Consider the following 17,633-nt stretch of genomic DNA (forward strand, 5'->3'; position numbering starts at 1 on the left):
ATTTAGTCTCAGTATCTCTCCCTGAATATCAGTCCTGCCTCACTAATTGTTAATTCACATTTCAAATTAAATCTCTATGAGACATCTCACACTCAAAAAGTTTAAAACAGAAAACATCCTCTTTCCTTCTAAGCCCATTCCTTTGCTCAATTTTCTTACTTTTGAAAGGCATCATTATTCTTCTGTACTCCCAAGTTTGTAACCTTGTCATTTTCCTAATCTCCTTTTCCTTCATTTAATGTAACCAAATTTTGTAATTTCTTCCTCCAAATCTCTAACATTCATCCCTCCACCCTGGTCACTCACATAGTTAGCACCTTATTTTTTTGCCTCACTTTTTACCACTTCATTCTCAGCTCAGCTTCCAGGATGATCTTTATAAAGTAATGGAATTTCATATCACCCCTATTCTTCAGCACCATCATTCAGTAAGAACCAATGACTCTTTATTACTTCTAAATTCAAATGTAAAATCACCTACTTAGCTTTTAAAGCATTCCATAATTTGATTACTCCTACCCTTCCAAACATTTATGCATTACTTTCTTCATTCATGTATTGTCTGATCTGTGAATGGTCTCCTTCTACTCCTCAATCACAATGCTCCATCCTCTATGCCTTTTTACTAGTAATCCCTCAGGCTGGAATTCTCTCCTTCATCTTTATCTCTTAGATTCATTAAAGTCTCACCTAAAGTCCCACCTTCTGAAGGTAGCCTTTCCCAGTCCCTTCTTAACTTTAGTCCCCTTTCTCTGATATTACTCTCAAAATATCCTGTATACATCTGTTTCTATAAAGTTGTTCTCATGTTGTCTTACCCATTAGATTGTAAGCTCCTTGAGAGCTGGAACTCATTTTGCTTTGCTTTGTTTTTTTCTCTTTCTTTGCATCTTCAGTGCTTAGCAGAGAGCCTTATCTTATTAATAAATTCTAATTAAAAAATAAAGTAATAGATCTTATGATATCATTCTTTCACTATCTAGTCAATGAACTTAAGTTCGGTGACTTCCAGTTTCTTCAGTTATCAACATAAAAGTCCTCTGTTTGGTATTTAAAGTTTTTCATAACTTTGTCCCTTTTAATTTTGCCAGTCTTTTTATGTTTTATTCTCTTCCCTATACTCTACAATTTAATAACTGGCCCTTTTTCACTTTCTCTAAGGTATTACTCCATCTTTTAACTCTATGCTTTTCCTTGACTGTCCTCTAAGCTCAAAATACTTTCTTTTTTCCTCATAGCCTCCTGGCTTCCTTATCTTCCTTCAAGACAAAGTTTAAATCCTTCCTTCTACAAGACACAGATATTACAGTTTTTTGTGTTTTGTCTCTGAGGTTACTTCTTATTGACCCCATATTTAAATCTAGCATGGAGGTAGCTAAGTGGCTAAATGAATAAAGTGTTGGTCCTAGGATCAGGAAGTTTCAGACATTTGCTAACTGTGTGAGTATGGGTAAGTCACTTAATCTATTGGACAAGATGGACAATTTTGGCTTTCTGGAATACATAGGAAATGAAGAGTCAGAAAACTGAATGTCTGAACAACAAATATCTAGTATGAGCACAATTGTTTGCATATCATCTATCCCCATTAGAAAATGACCTCCATGAGGGCCAGGGCATTTTTTTTCCCTTTTTTATGTCCCTAATGTTAGGATAGTGCCAGATATATAGAAAACTCTTAATAAATTACTAATGATTTATTGTTCTCAAAAGGATAACTTGTAATATTGTGAAGGTCCGGTTGTCTCTAAGTTATCCTTCCAGACTACCATCTGAACTCAATCTCCCAGACTAGACTAATTCCTTGCCCTACTGCCCTCCTCTTTTATCCTAGCAGAGAATGGGCTAGTGAGAACTCAGGGGCCTGCGGGAAATACTTCAACCAATGAACTTGCTCCTCTTAAAGGTGCAAACTCCTTTAAACATGTTAACTCCTCTCAGAAGTCCAAAGGTGTAAACTCCCCCTAAAGGCTGGAATTAAAGGTGTGAATTCTGAGCTAAAGAATTGCCCAGACAACCTGAGTTATCATCTTGTAATCCTAACACAGTATAGTTTTAAAATACTTTAAAAATAGGAAAAACTGCCAAATGCTATATAGGATTCTAGTTTTTACAAGCAAAAAATAAAACAAAAGCAGAAGCAACAAGCTAAGGAAGTGATTTAATAAGACTGTATGGACATGCTAAAATGTTATCATTCACTTCCAATTAATTCTTGATGATAAAATACTAAAGCTCATCAATTCAGATTCTTGACTGGAACTATATATAAACATATCATTTCTAAGTAAGATCCATTGTGTTTTCTGCAATGTACATCTAGTTCTTTTACTTCACCTCAACGAAACTGCTATGGAACAGAAGGAAAAACAATGCAGTTATAGATGTGGGCATTTTGCATCCTTAATGTTCTGATATACTAATCTGTGTATGAGTTGCAGTAGAAGAAAATAGCAGAGAGAGATTAATAATAAGATCATTGGAATACTAGGTTTAGCTTTAAAAATGACAAAGCTGTAATGGAAAACAAGAGTAGGGCTTGATTCATGAACAAATGAATTATTTTCCTATTATAACCCAGGAAGAGATTTGGTAGATTATTATTCTTGACTAACTAAACTACACAGAATATAGATAAACTGAAGGAATCCTCCTATGTCATTTCTCAAGCCAAATGTCCTGTTTATGTTAAACTGTTAAATTATCAATAAAATATCCAGATTGAGCAGATTAAAAGAATTCAGAGCTAAATAAGGAATTTGCTACTATATGGGCAACCAATCCAGATGACACAAAGAGAATTGCTTTAGGTATTGGTTGAGGACAAAGAATGGTGGTTAAGTAGATCCATGACATTTTGCATTGTATTTAATTGCATGGAATAATATTTCCTTTACCATTTATAGATGGAGAAGATATAACAGAAAAGAGTCTTCAAGAAAGTTTTCAATTATTCAGTCGAGTGATTAAGGTCAAGCTGGAATCTTCCAAGGATGGAATTGAAATTATTTACATTGGGAACCCTAGTTGAATTATTGTAAATATCATTTACTTGCTGGAGGAAAGCATTTCTTACATTTCCTAGTGTCCTACAGTTTTATCTCAGCTTTCCCCACATTGTCCTTTCTCAATATGAATCTTCTAGGCCATTTACTTGCTCAAGTAAGAAAAAGTACTAAATATTTATAGAACAAAAAACATTCATTATGTGCCTTTGGCATGTATGGAACACTGTGCTAGGAGCTAAGGTAGAGTGAGTTTAGTCCAGAGAATCTTTCAGTAATTCACCCTCTGCTTTGAAATGTACTATACTAATTTTGAACTCTCATGGTTAAATATTCTAAAGTCATAAGAGAATAAACCAGAGGCATACACACAAATCTGGGAATTTGCAGCAAGTTTTGACCCGTCCCATTTCACTGGGACTCTTAAGTTTTAATGAAGGTTTTTTCAGACTATTGCAAAAGACATCTATGAACCTTAATTTAAAATCCAAAAAGATAACCTATGGATCGTGGTATTTAAATGATGCTGAGTTTGAGATTCCCACTGAGTACATGGTACCCTAGGGATTTCTATGATCAGAAATGTCATTATTGTTTCATGGTTTTTTGCCTTTGGACTTGGATTCATCCAGCTTGATTTCTTACCAATAGCATATCTCCTGGCAATTCTGTGGCATTCTTATAATTGCTGAAATTTTTTTAGAGACAGAGACATATAGAAAAAGAAACAGACATATAGAAAATGGGCAGAGATGCCAGAGAGAGAGAAAAAGATAAAGACAGAAAAACAGAGATGGACACAGAGACAGAAAAACAGAGATGGACACAGAGAGAAACAGAAAAACAGACATATGTTTAGAAGAGAGATATATATACCAAGGTGGGGGGGAGAGAAAGAAAGGGGAGGAGAGAGAGAGAGAGAGAGAGAGAGAGAGAGAGAGAGAGAGAGAGAGAGAGAGAGAGAGAGAGAGAGAGAAAGAAGAAGAAGAAGAAGAAGAAGAAGAAGAAGAAGAAGAAGAAGAGAAGAAGAAGAAGAAGAAGAAGAAGAAGAAGAAGAAGAAGAAGAAGAAGAAGAAGAGGAGGAGGAGAAGGAGGAGGAGGAGAGAGGAGGAGGAGGAGGAGGAGGAGGAGGAGGAGGAGGAGGAGGAGGAGAGGAGGAGGAGGAGGAGAAGGAGGAGGAGGGAGGAGAAGGAGGAGGAGGAGGAGAAGGAGGAGGAGGAGAAGAAGAAGAAGAAGAAGAAGAAGAAGAAGAAGAAGAAGAAGAAAGAAGAAGAAGAAGAAGAAGAAGAAGAAGAAGAAGAAGAAGAAGAAGAAGAAGAAGAAGAAGAAGAAGAAGAAGAAGAAGAAGAAGAAGAAGAAGAAGAGAGGAGGAGGAGGAGGAGGAGGAGGAGGAGGAGGAGGAGGAGGAGGAGGAGGAGGAGGAGGAGGAGGAGGAGGAGGAGGAGGAGGAGGAGGAGGAGGAGGAGGAGGAGGAGGAGGAGGAGGAGGAGGAGGAAAAGAGGAGGAGAAAGAAAGAGGAAGGAAAGGGGAAGAGGGAGAGAGGAAGGAAGACAGGGAGACTACACAATATCACTTTTTTGTGGGTGGGAGAAATTTTAGTGACATTTGCTAGGATAGTGCTAGAAAGCCAATCAGAGGCAAAATGAAGGCCAAGTAAGACTGAGACCATTTATTGGTCAATACATTAAGTTGCAGTTGACAAACTAGAGCACATAACAAGGAAAGGAGTAATATCAGAGAAGTCTGGAAAATTAGATTAGAAACACAATGTAAAGCATCTTATACTTTAGGTGTTTGAAATATTTGGAGGATACTCTCTAATAAAATGTGTTAAAAATAATTTGATCAGAAAAGTTACAGGTTCATAGTTGGGGCATAGAAAGACTATTCCAGTAGCAATGTATTGGATGAAATGGATCAGAGAGTGGCAGGACTTAAAGAGATCACTTAATTGACCATAGTATCATAAAAATAAGTATGAGATTTTATAAAGTCTTAACTTAAGGTTAGTAGGTTAGTAGTAACCTAAGTAAAAGTAGGAATATAAAAGAGAAAACAGTGAATAAATGAATAAAATAATTTTTACCACCATGCCCAAGTGTTGGGGAATGATTACCCAAATTATGTATTATATGACTACCCAAATTATGCATTATACTACAAAGAATGGTATTGAGTCATATGATAAAAGTCAGAAATATAAAAAAAATACTTATAAAGTGATGATATTGAAAACAAGGCTTAGAAAATATTAGACAGCTGACAAAACCTTCATACAACAAAGACTGAACCATGTATCTAGGCAGAAAATTGTTCAGAGAATTATATGTTTTCACTACATTTTATGTGGGCTCCCTTATTATCGATAATTATTGTTGAGATTGTTAGACTTAGAATAAATCTTATTTTTTTTATTTTTAATAGGAAAGGAGAAGGATGCCAGATATACTATTCTGTTTTAAAATGACAGGATTTGGTTATTGATACACTATGAAATTAGAGGGAGAAATAGCAAATAAATCTTGCATTTTGGTAGCATCATTCCCATAAATAGAGACATTATAAAAAGAGATAGGCTTCATAGGGAACATGATGAGTTGTTTGGAATATGGGATTTTTGAGATACCTATGGCATATTCAGATAGAGATGCTAGCAGTTGGATTTGCAATGCAGAAGTGAGACTCAAGAGACAGAGAAATCAATTGTAGGACTCTTATTTTTTTTAGAACTTCTAGTATCATAAAATTTTAGAACAAGAGGTGAAAAAGAAACCTTATACATCATAAAATCCAACCCCTTAATTTTACATATGAGGAACCTGTGACCCAAGGATATAAAGCGATTGACCTCAAATCACACAGGTATTATGGGAGTCACCTGTTAGTGGCTACTGGAGATCTAATTCTGATCAGCAGAATCCCTTCATGTGAGATATGATAACAATACAAGGAGACTGAGAGACACATTCTCTGACCTCTCTCCTTTTCCCTTTTGCCTCTGATTTATTTCATTCTCAATTCACAAGCAACATATGTCAGTAAAAGCTGATTTGCAATTCCTTCAAGTGTATTATGTTTCACAGTTGTGAGGGCTTTGGAGAACCAACCTGCCCTTGATGGCACAATCTCCTTTAATACTTTGCAGGTTTTTCTGGATTTTGCACTTAGACATGGTCTTTAACACACAGGCAGTTAAGGGCAGAGGCAGAATTTGAACCCAAATCCTTAGAATCTAATAGCAATTCTCTTTCCATCGCACAAAACTAATTTTTACTATTCTGTTTTTATCTGTATTATTTCTCTCTTCCTTTAATATTTTCCCAGTTACAGTCAAAACATTTTTTATATTTGTTTTTAATTTTTTTTATTTCTTGATTCTCCCCCTTATGCCCACCCACAATTAAGAAACCACTTGTGGTAATGTTGACCACAAAAATCAAGCTGTGAAAAAATAGAATTCCCTCCCTGATGAAAATTAAATCTTCAAGAAAAATTAAGTTTAAAAAAAGAGAGAGAGATATAGAAATAAAAAGAATGTGGCAATCTATATATTCAAACATTGAGTTCTGTTTCTTGGTATGGATAGGATTTTTCATCATAAGTTCTTCAGAGTAAGTCATGGGTGATTGTATTATTGAGAATAGCAAAGTCACCCCAAATCATTGCTATTACTTTATACAATATATTTCACTTTGCTTGAGATCATGGAGTACTTTTAAGGTTGTTGTTTGTTTTTTTTTTAATTTTCCTGAGAGTATCCTGCTCATCATTTCTGATAGAACAATAATAGTCCACCATAAACACACACCACAGTTTATTGAACCATTCCCTAATTGATGGACATCCCCTTAGTTTCCTTCTTTTTGCTCTGAGAAAAGAGTTTCTATGAATATTTTTGTACAATTAGATCATTTTCCTTTTTTCCCCAAATCATTAGGGGAGATGTGAGGTGAGTTCCTGCTTTTACTCCACCATCTTGGCACCTCCTCATTTTTCTTTCTGATAGGCAGATAGAGACACAAAAACAAAGGCAGAGAGACAGAGAATCAGAGAGAGAGACAAAGATAGAGACATAGAGAGACTGAAAGAGACACAAAGAGAGACAGAGAAAGACAGAGACAGACAGGCAAAGAGAGATAAAGACAGACAGAGAGAGAGAGAGAGAGAGAGAGAGAGAGAGAGATACACAGAGAGATACACAGATACACAGAGAGATACACAGAGAGATACACAGAGAGATAAGAGATAGATAAGAGATAACTGGAGCATGTGGATGTCACCAAGGCAATCTATGATGAAAAAAAATATGTATGGTCTGTCTTCCTGTATCAAATGCTATGGGAAAAGTTGCATAGAATAAGTGGGCATTAATAGTTTGCCCTACGCTTGCCATTAGAGGGAATGACCACAGCAATGAGCGCACAGATCTGTTTAACTATTTGCAGGCATTGTGCTAGATGCTAAGGTTACACAAATAAAAATAAAGCATTTCTTCAGTGAGATAACATTGAGGGAACCAAAGAGTTAATGACTAGGTTGAGAAAAGTGTCTTCCTTTATACATTAAATAATTGAGAAAAAAAACTCCCCACTGGAGGAATGCATCAGTCTAGCACAGTAGCTCATCACTATTTGATTCCTGCATCAATGTATCTTGGATTCAGCTAGGGATATAGGGATGTGGTTTATAATATTTGGAATATTTCACTGAGGATCATCACTCACTATACCTTTTGTTATACACTTCCCTTATAAATTCATTCTTTTCATGGGAACACCTGAAATAGATGGAGAGATGTGAATTATTTGGGAACTGTTCGGGCTTCTAAATTTGGGCTCTTGATCTTTGAAATATGTCCCTCTGGCAGGTGACTTTTTTAGCTAATAGAATTATGCATATCTGTCTAATACAATAAAATACAATCAAGTTAATTGCTATGGCTTTAAATAAGGCCATTTCTTTCCATCATAGGATGATAAAGGAGGATAAAATTATTACTTTCAGACCCATCCTGCTCTCATTTTCAGCTGCACTGAATAGTCATTCTTTGCTACATATGGCTTGAATGTGTACTGCAAATGAGAACAATTAGATGACATACCTGCTTTTTCATGGTGGTCTCTCTGATGTCCTATTTTCTTGTATCACCTGCTTCTGAAAACACAAAGCAAATTTAGAATGACTTTGAGAGACAGCGTGGTAAAGTGTAAATAGCACAGGACTGTGCAACTGTTCAATGAGATCTGTTTTCAAAATCTGTTTTCACAATCAGATAGTAAATATTTATTAAGCATCCATTATGTGCCAAGCACTGTGCAAAGTTCTGGTTGCATGAAAAGAGGCAAAATACAGTACCTTCTTTCAAGGAGCTCACAGTCTTAACAGGAAAAATAATAAGCAAAGACATATTTAAACACACACAGCCAAAAGGCTATATAAAAATAAATAGGAAATAATTGAGAAGCAGTGGCATTTAAAAAGGCTTTAAAAGGCTTCCTATAGAAGGAAATCCAGGAAGCCAATAAGCAAAAATGGGGAGAGAAAGAGACAGAGAACATCCCAGGCATAGGGGACAGTAAAAGAGAATGCTTGGAGCCCATAGATGGAATGTTTTATTCATGGATAAGTCAGAAAATCAGTGTCACTTGATTGAAGAGTGCATGGTGGGGAGTAAAGTATAAGGCTGAAAAAAAGGCTGTTATAAATAGCTTTGAATGCGAAACAGGATTTTGTGTCTGTTCCTGGAGGCAATAAGGAACCACTAGAGTTTATTAAGTAGGGGAAAGGAGTAATATGATTGGATTTCCAGTTATGGACAATTACTTTGGTCACTGCATGGACAATGGACTGCATGAAATGGATGAGGGCCTGGACCAGGACTTTTGCAATTTCAGAAGAATGAAAGGGATATATTCAAGAGATGTTTTAATTATCTGTGTGACTTTGCCAAAATTCCACTTCATAGCATAGTTGATTGAATTCTAGACTTAAGGCCTTTTAGAAAGGCCTAAATTTGAATCATTCTGTATCATCACAAGCAAGGTACTCCACCTCTCTGAGATTTGGTTTCTTCATCTGTAAAATGGGAATTAAAAAACCTATAATATCTACCTCTAAGAGCTGTAATTCTTCAAATGCAATGAAGTATAAGTACTTTGTATAAATTTTATCTATTATTACTAATATCTTTAGCATTCCATTTTTTCAACTATTAAATGGACAACATAATCACTGTTACCCCCTCCCAATTATAAAATTCAAAGCTTCTCTAAATCTCTGTAAACATAGAATTAAATGTCACTATATAAAATGTGGAGTAAAGTTCTTGGAGCCAACTGACTATTTCTTTCTTTCAATTCAGCTTAAACCAAAGGAAAATGTGTCTCTTTTTCCTTTGTCTCTACAGTAAATCCACTGTCAGGAATTGAATCCTGGTAAGGGTTTGTCAATAGACCCCAAGTAAAGAGAGATTAGTAATGATAATAATTCCTTGCATTTCTCTCAGTCTTACTATACAGAAAAGTTTTCATTTCCTCTTTTGTCAGTCAGCCAATAAGTATTTGGTAAGCTCCTGTAAAGTACTATCCTAAATGCTAGGGATACAAAGAAAGGCAAAAGACTTCTAATTCTCAGGGAGCTCACATTCTATAAAGGAATTCAAAATGAAAATAACTATGTAAAAATAAGATATGTTAAAGGAAATTTAAAGATAAAAAAGAGAGGAAAATAACAGCATTAAAGGGATTAGGAAAAGTTCATAAAAAGTAAGATTTTATTTGAGACTTGGAGGAATCCTAGAAACAGAAAAAGGGATATAATTCCAGGCCAGCCAATAAAGATTTTTCAAGTTGGACATGGAATACAAGAAATAGCATAAAATCCAGTATCACTGATCAAAGAGTATACGGTGGAAAGGTAAGAGGGATTAGGAAGATCTTTGAATGTGAAAAATAATTTTATATTTGTTCCTAGAAATTATAGGCAACAACTGAAGCTTATTGAATGAGGGGGGTAACATAGTCAAACCTGTATTTTATTTATTTATTTATTTATTTATTTATTTTTTATTATAGTTTTTTTTTTTTTTTATTTACAAGATATATACATGGGTAATTTTTCAGTATTGATAGTTGCAAAACTTTTTGTTCCAATTTATCCCCTCCTTCCCCCCCTCCTACTCTCTCCCTGAGATGGCAGGTAGACCAATACATGTTAAGTATGTTAAATTATATATTAAATACAATATATGTATACATGTCCATGCAGTTATTTTGTTGCACAAAAAGAATCGGACTTTGAAATAGTGTACAATTAACCTGTGAAGGAAATAAAAAATGCAGGCGGACAAAAATAGAGGGATTGGGAATTCTATGTAGTGGTTCATAGTCATCTCCCAGAGTTCTTTCCCTGGGTGTAGCTGGTTCAGTTCATTACTGCTCTATTGGAATTGATTTGGTTCATCTTATTGTTGAAGAGAGCCATGTCAATCAGAATTGATCATCATATAGTATTGCTGTTGAAGTATATAATGATCTCCTGGTCCTACTCAATTCACTCAACATCAGTTCATGTAAGTCTCTCCAGGCCTTTCTGAAATCATCCTGCTGGTTATTTCTTACAGAACAATAATATTCCATAATATTCATATACCACAATTTATTCAGCCATTCTCCAGTTGAGGAGCATCCACTCAGTTTCCAGTTTCTGGCCACTACAAAGAGGGCTGCCACAAACATTCTTAGTCCCTTTTCCTTCTTTAAGATCTCTTTGGGAAATAAGCCCAGTAGTAACACTGCTGGATCAAAGGGTATGCACAGTATGGTAACTTTTGGAGCATAGTTCCAAATTGTTCTCTAGAATGGCCGGATGTATTCACAATTCCACCAACAATGCATCAGTGTCCCAATTTTCCCACATCCCCTCCAACATTCCACATTATCTTTCCCTGTCATTCTAGTCAATCCAATAGATGTGTAGTGGTATCTCAGAGTTCAAACCTGTATTTTAAGAAAATTAATTTCATATCTGAGTAAAGGATAGATGGGAGCAGAGAGAGACTTATGAGAGGCAGACACACCAGAAGGCTGTTGCAATCATGGAGAGGTGCCACCAGCATGGTGGTAATGTCAGAGCAAGGAAGATAAATATGAGATGTTCTGAAAATAGATTCGACAAGACCTCGCAACTGATTAAATATGTTTTTGGTGGGGGGTGAGTATGAAAAGGTGAAATATGATACCTGCCTGGGTGACATAGAAGATGGTGGATGTCCATCCAACAATAGAGATCTTGAGAAGGAAAGAAGATTGAAGTGAAAGATAAAAATTCAGATTATGTCACATTGAGTTTAAGGTGTCTGCAGGACATTCTGTTAAGGAATATGCAGTGTGATAAATGCAAGTCTGGAGATTATGGCTGATAAGCAGATTAACCTAGAGAACATGAATCCATGACAGCTGATGAGATCACCAAGAGAAATATTAGAAAGGCAGAAGAGAAGAGGGCCCCGAAAAGACTAGGGGTTAAGGGGAGACTTCCAGTTATTAAAAAATGCCTTGAATGAAGATTCAACAAAGGAAACTGAGAAGTCAAGCAATAGTGGGAGAACAAGGAAAAAGTAATGCCATGGAAACCTAGAAAGAAAATTGTGATTGACATTTGCACTAAAAACAACCAGGTGAAGTAAGCAATGAACATTTTAAAGAAAAAGAAACAAACTAAGAGAGGTCAGATAGCTTCCTAACATCTATAGCGAGTAGATGTTAGTGCTAGAGTCTAAATTTAAGTCTGGTTGCCAAACCCAGACCCTTTCCACTAGATATGCTACATGAAATGATCACGTAATGAAGGAATGAAAGTAATGAACAAGGCCTTAACATTTATGTATGTACTTTACATAGATACATAGCTAATGGACAACTGGATTCTGCTAAAAGGTAACCAAAAATCATGTCACACAAAGATCATTTGAAATAATAAGCTACATTTTGTTCAAAGAATAGAATATGTGGGAGGGAATTGGATATATACAAATATTTGTATTTTTTTTAGTGTTCATGCACATAGCAGAGGTTAGGCTAGAGTATTAGCCATGGAAACACTCTTTTCTGATGGTATACATGCTCTGATTTCTTTCTAAAGGATTTATGCTTTGAGATGATGTAGTAGTTTCTTATTGAAGAAGGGGGGACAATGTCAGAGTTGATTGGTGACTAAGTGAGAAAAAGCTTCCCACTCAGTAAACTATAAGAGGAAAGAATAAAGACTCATCTCTGCTTCTGTTTTTTTTAAATGTGGTACTTGAAACTGAAGGAATCTGTCCCTTACCCTTCCAACAAGGGGATAGAGAAGGGAGAAGATTTAATTGGACTCCCTCCTCCCTTCTCCCTTCTTCATCCACCCAATAGTCATGGTTTCTATGAAGTATATAGGAGAGAATGCTAGTCCTGGAGTCAAGAAGAGCTAAATTCTAAGACCTCAGCCATTTGCCAGTTAAACACTCATTTCTTTACTGTGATCAATACCATCTCTACCTGTTATACCCCTGATAATACTTTGGTGCAGATAAATAAGGGGGACCTAGGAGTTGATGATTCAACAAGGATCCTATTGATATGCATTTTTTAGTTTTCTGGTTGAAAAGTTGACCCTTCTAGACAGTCTTCTTAAAATCATGTATTTCATTTCTCTGTCAGCCAAGATAGCCTCTGTACAGGAAAGAATAGAAGAGAAATAACTTGAAATATGAGTGAGGAGATAATTTTGAAGCTAGGTGGTATAATCAATAGAATACCAAGCCTGAAGTCAGAAAGACATGAGTTCAAATATGGCCTCAAAAATGTTCTAGCTGTATAATTCAGTGCAAGTCACTTAACCTCTGTTTTACCTCAGTTTTCTCATTTGTAAAATAGAAATAATGGCACCTACCTCTCAGGATTGTTGTAGGAATAAAATGAGATAAAAATACTTAGCACAGTACCTGGCCAAAGTAAGCAAAGTGTGTTTGTGTGTGTGTAGGAGTATGTGTGTGTAATATGTGTATATGCTATTATTATATGGTCAATATACAAACTTAGGTATTACAGAATACTTAAAGATCCAGCAATGATTGTAGGGCTGCAGACAGGAAAAGAGGTTTGCTATAAATCCAGGAAAATCTAGATTTTCAAAAAGGCAATCATATTGCAGAGGTAAGTCATGTTCCTCTGAGATCTCTTTTCTCTTTGGATTTGATATATAAAAGAAAACCCATGGTTCAGGGAGCTATCTCGTTTAAACAACCCAGCACTGGGCTTATGATGATCAGGTTCATTTCCTGGGGAGCTGGACTATAAAATAAAGAAACTTTCTCTTTGAACTCTTTGGCTTATTACACTCTTACTCCAGAGTACAGAGAAAAAGGTTTTAAAGGTTTATCTCGACTCATATCTAGGATGTCCCCTAAAAGGAATGAGCAATATCTCTTCTAAAAAGATACTCAACATACAAAGCAGGTCAGATAAGGAATAGCTATTTCATCTATCACAAAATAATTCCTTATAATAACATATTAACAAATATTTACAACATAATACAATAAGCTATTACTCAGATCATATGATTCCAGGAGGCTGACACTTAAAACATCAAAATATGAAATATTTGGTAAATTTTCTGTATAAGCATTTCCTTTTCATCTCAATTCTACACTATCTAACTCATTCAATATCCATGTTTTCTGGCAAGACAGGACAAGATTTGGGCTCAATCTCCTAGCAGAGATTACTCCTTTAAGAAGTTTATAGAGGTCACATCTGCTGGGCAACAAGCACTCACACTCATGATTCCCCAATCTCTCACATTAATGAGTTACAGTTACTGAAGATGCAAAGTGCCATTTTAAAAATTGCAACTCATTTATGCTGAAGGAAAGAAAAACAATTAGAAGGTACTGGTAGAACTCTGAGATAGTATCACTCTCACTGTTGTGCACTTATAACTCAGTTACACATGTTTCTATAAAAAGGTCATCCCTTGATTGCTTTGATGGTTATATATAATCATATATATTTTCAAATTCTTGACAGCCGACTTTTTAGAAAAATATTGTGAATGTGCATGTATTTGTAACTCTCAGCTATCTGATATTTATAGCCCACTTGGCTAAATAATACATCTTTTTGGGGCTGATGATATATATATACGCACACACACACACACACACACACACACACACACATATATATATGTATATATATATGTATATATATGAATATATATACATATATATGTATATATATACATATATATTTGTGATCAAAATGAATCATTGTAAAAGTTGTTCAGTTAAAATGTTTTTATATAATAAGGGTTTGTGTGACATAATAGGGAAGTAAGCACTACCATTCACTATTATTGTTCAAAACTCCATTTCTTTTTTATTTTGTTGGAGAGGACAAAATAACCATCAAAAATTTTAAAAAAACACTCCATTTCTTTTTTTTTATTTTGATGGAAAGGACAAAATAACCATAAAAATTTTAAAATACTAATTATTATCTCAATCTACTTGCAATTTTAATATTATAGTATTTCTGGGTTTGTATGCTGGGATTAAATTAAGCTTCATTCGAAAGGTTGCAATTTTTTCTTACAGTATCCCTTTTCATTCTTCAAATGTTTGAAAACAGAGATCATATCCACCCTCCTCAAAGTTTTCTTTTTTCCCCATACAAAATATTGTATATAACTTGAACTGATCTTATTTTTACAACTTGATTTCTATTTCTTTCACCCTCTTGATCATTGCTCATCTGGACAAAATTCAGCTGTCAATATCTCCTAAAATGTAGTTCTCAGAACCAGCTACAACTCTCCATATGTGGTTTAGCTAGGACAGACTGTAGTAGGATTATCACCTTTCTCACTCTGGATGCTATGATGCTATTATAGACTTCAAATGACTTTCTTTGGATGGATGCCACATCACATACTGCTTGTTCGTATTAAACTTTGATGTGTTATTTTTTTATATGAACTACTTTTTGGCCTTGCTTCTTCTTTTCTGTACTTATGCAACTAATTCTTTAGACTCAAGGGCACAAATTTAATTTTATCTTTCATGAAAAGGATGAATATCTTCTTCCACATCAAAAAGCATATACTTCTAATTTATGCTTCATCTTATATGGATCATTAGAAGGTTTTTAAAAAATTATCTCTGATGTCCTAAATTTAAGAAACTGTGTGTATATGTGCATGTGTGCACATACATGCCTTTCTATATGTATATATGTATGTGTATTTGTGAATATAAATATAATTAATGTAACCAGACAATCATGGTTGGCAGATAGTCTGGATTCAAGTTCTACATCTGACACATGCTATGAAAAGTTATTTAACTTCTCAGTCACCTCTTTAAGACTAGATTTGCAGGACAATATATACTGCCACAAGCATTTCCATAGAATCATCAACACAGAGAGCTACTAAAAAGAAGTGCATGCATTTTTTATTAAAGCTTTTTATTTAAAAAATCATATGCATAGGGGAAGCCAGGTGGCATAGTGGATAGAGCACCAGTCTTGAAGTCAGAAGAACCTGAGTTCAACTCTGGTCTCAGACACTTAACACTTCCTAACTGTGTGACTCTGGGCAAGTCACTTAACCTCAATTGCCCCAGCCAAAAAAAAAAAATCATGGGTAATTTTACAATATAGAACCTTGCAAAACCTTGTGTTCCAAATTTTCCCCTCCTTCCCCCCACCCTCTCCTCTAGATGTCAGGTAATTCAATACATATTAAATATGTTAAAACATATGTTAAATACAATATATGTATACATATTTATACAGTTAATCTTGCTGCAGAAGAAAAATCAGATCAAGAAGAAAAAAAACTGAAAAAGAAAACTAAATGCATGCATTTATTTATATCAATGTGAACACATGTTTGTTAAGCAACTGAATTTTATAGATCATAGAATTAGAGCTGGAAAGAAGGAAAGAATTTCATCAAGTGTAACCTCCTCATTTTATAAAGAAACTGACTTTCCCAGGTCATATGGAAAGGAATGGAATAAACATTTGTTTAAATGTCTTCCATGTGTCAGGTAGCATGCTGAGTGCTTTTTACTAAAATGATCTCATTTGATCCTCTGAATTCTACCAGGTAGTTGCTGTTATTATCCCCATTTTATGATTTAAAAAAAAAGGCACAGAAGCTAAGTGACTTACACAATGAGTAAATTATAGAGACTAAATATGAACTCAGGTCTTCATGACTCCAGGCCTCGTACCCTATCCTCTGAATGACCAAGTACCTCAATATATATATTTAATCAGTGTCCAAGGTAGGATTTGAATTCAGGTCTTCCCAATTCCAAATTCTGCATTCCATAATTAACACCTCATGGTGTCTCTTAAAATTGTGCTGCACCTTGCATAAATTCTTTGGAAACTCACTTCTCCAAACTTTCATTTTTTTTTGGTGAAGATGCCATCATCCCTCCAGTTACTCAGGTTCACAGCCTTTGAGTTAGCATAGATTTTTTTAGCCAACTAATCTGAGTATTCAATCACATGTCAAGTTTTTTCAGTTCTCCACTCAAAACATCCTCTTCTTCCTTCACCTCTGCTTAGACCTCTAATACCTCTTTCCTGGCTTATCCTTGGCCTGTCCCCTGCTTCTAGCCTCCCCTATCTAACCCACCCCCCATGTAGATGCTAAAATAAAATTTCTAATAGCTTCTAATAAATATTTATTAGGGAGGGAGCTACTATGTAACAACTACTCTATAAGATGATGGTGATTGAAAAACTCAAAATTCTCTTCTGCTCAAGAATTTTTAATGGCTTTTTAATTACCTATAGGATAAAATATCAACTCCATGGTCTAGTATTAGTGACATTTCCAGATTTATTTTGTATAATTTCCTTTCCTGCAATATGTTCTTGTTCAACTGAGTTACTCTGCTTTTCTCTGACTATAGTACTCCTGACCCTGACTTTGTGCCTTTAACATTGCTTGTCACATAAAATTCACCCCTTTTTTGACACATCTTGGATTTGTTAGCTTCTATTAAAGTTTAGGTCATGAATCCACTGTTGTAAGGAGCCTTTCCTTTTAGAATTTGCTCTCTCTGTCTCTCATCAAATTATTTTGTATTGTGTAATTCCCTTTTCCCATGCTAGTACCCTGAGAGCAGAAACTGATTTTTATTTTAAAAAATAGAGCTAATATGCCAAAATCTGACAAAAAAGGAAATAAAAAAATTCTTTGAAGAACTTGCAAAGAACTTCCAAACTAACTCAACATATTCTTTGATATCTAATGACTTCAGAGAACAAATGGAGGCAATGGAAACTGGGAAATACTATATTGGAAAATGTTATTCAAGAAAGGAAAAAGGGCTAAAGTTAAAGACTGCTTAGAAGTCCAATGCCTATAAATTATGAATTCTTTCTTCAAAAAAATAGTATGAATCAAATTAATACTAAATGACATCATAAAACAATGAAATATACCTTACACTGATACTTTGATGGATTTTTGATCTTATTCATTTGGAAAGTCCTATTTGTAGATTGCCATTCCTTTATATATCATTCTTACCATGTCTTAATGTTGCCTTATCTTTCTTTAAAA

Source organism: Sminthopsis crassicaudata, chromosome 3, assembly GCF_048593235.1.
Source record: "Sminthopsis crassicaudata isolate SCR6 chromosome 3, ASM4859323v1, whole genome shotgun sequence".
Lineage (NCBI taxonomy): Eukaryota > Metazoa > Chordata > Mammalia > Dasyuromorphia > Dasyuridae > Sminthopsis > Sminthopsis crassicaudata.